This window comes from Crocuta crocuta, unplaced genomic scaffold, assembly GCF_008692635.1.
Source record: "Crocuta crocuta isolate KB4526 unplaced genomic scaffold, BGI_CrCroc_1.0 scaffold298, whole genome shotgun sequence".
In the NCBI taxonomy this organism is placed as follows: domain Eukaryota; kingdom Metazoa; phylum Chordata; class Mammalia; order Carnivora; family Hyaenidae; genus Crocuta; species Crocuta crocuta.
The window spans coordinates 47,632-49,642 of NW_027531993.1; positions in this window are offsets into that span (position 1 = coordinate 47,632).

A 2,011-nucleotide genomic window follows, 5' to 3' on the forward strand; every position below is an offset into this window, starting at 1 on the left:
AGGCAGTTCTTCAAACATGGGAGGGGGAACAGAAAATATGTGTGTCCGTCTTTTATCTCCTCATGGAACCTGTAACTCTTTGCATAGGAGGTTCTCAATAAAGTTATTTGCTCATTTTACAACAGGTCCCGCTAAAGAAGTGCCTAAAGCACTGGATCTTAATCCTTTTCAATAATCTATCGCAACCCACCCCCACTCACTCACCCCCTGCAAGTCAGTATCTGCAGCCAGGACAGTTTTCCCTGCCAATCCTTCTTAGCACCCCAGTGATCATGGGACCTCAGCTAAAATCCCAGTCATTCCAACTCCTCTTTGTCCAAACTTACCTGAGGTCCTCCCTCCACCTCCACCTCCACCCCACCCAATGCAGCTTGCCCCCTGGGTGTCTCCCCAAAGACAGGCAGTCACTAATGAGCACTGAGCACTAGAAGGGGAGGGTCAAGGGCAGCCTGGTGGGTGGGAAGGGATTCCAGAGCTACCAGGTAAGGAGTCCTGTCTGCATCTGTCAAATATGCCATCTCTCTCCAGCATCCCTGTCTCATGTCTCATGTCTCCTGCCAATCCAACTCTCTGCTGAGGCTGAGGGACTAAGCTCAGGTGCAAATTCATGGAAACCGATACACATAATCTCTGGTCTGCTCCAGACCCTTTTTCTCTAGGAATGTCACTACCCCTGCCATCTTTCTTTGAAAACTCCCAAAGACCTTGGGAAGTGGAGGTTTTAGATGGAACCCAAGGAGGACAGAAGTTGCTCTTGCTGCTCATTATCTTGATCTCATCCCTTGTCTCCACAATAAATCCCCCAAAAGCAGAACTTAAAACCTCAAACAATGGCAAAAAGAGATATTATCTCAGGAAGACTTTTCCAGGCTTAAGGAGGTCGTGCGTGCCTCCAGAAACCAGGGGAGATGGGGAAAAGATGTGGTTGGTCTACTAAACATCTCTTCTCTTCTTTTTTTTTTTTAATATTTGTATTTATTTCTAGATAGAGACAGCGTGAGCAGGGGAGGGTCAGAGAGAGAGGGAGAAACAGACTCTGAAACAGGCTCCAGGCTCTGAGCTGGCAGTCAGCCCAGAGCCCGACACGGGGCTCGAACCCACGAACCGCGAGATCATGACCTAAGCGAAAGTCGGACGCTTAACCGACTAAGCCACCCAGGCGCCCCACATCTCTTCTCTTCTTAAGGCAGTTTTCATCAGAGGGTAAGGGGTGAGGTCCTGGGAACTTCAGGGGAACATTCTCAGCAGCGGCCTGCAAAGGGCTCAGAGGCCACAATCGGGCGGAAGAGAATATTTCTCCCTGAAGAGCCAGCCCTGGGCCCAGTGTGCTGAGATAGGGCCTGGCTGCCAAGACTGAGGGAGTCTTTGGCTCCAGCAGGAACCCATGAATTTCTCAATTCGGGAATTCTATGCAGCTTTTTCCCATGGCGTTCCTTATTTTCTGTGACCCCCGAAATGCCATCACCCACTGTGGTCCCCTTCCCTTTTCTGATCCCAACACTGGGGCTGCTGGCCCAGAAGGGCTGTGCAGTTTTTCTTATATCAGGGGACACCCCAGATGAGAGGTGACACTTCACAGGGTCCCAGCTGATAACTAGAGAGAGAACTAGAACCCATATCTTCTAACTTCCCTACCAGGAGTCTTCCCATCTGTTCTGACTGCTGCTCCTAACAGAAAAGCATACTTCATAGGCCCCAGTGGGAGGCCTGCTCACAAACTGTGGTTAAACGGAGGACCACGGGGAAGAAGGAGGAGAAAAATAGTGGGAGAGAGGGAGGGAGGCAAACCATGAGAGACTCTTGAATGATGAGAACAAACTGAGGGCTGACGGGTGTGGGGGGAGGGGAAGGGGTTTGATGGGCATGTAGGAGAGCACTTGTTGGTAGGAGCATTGGGTGTTATAGGGAAACCAACTTGACAATACACTATTTAAGAAAAAAGAAACCAGAAACATAGTGTAATAGAAAAAAATCCCATGAAAGCTGTACCCTTCCCCATGTGACACATGTT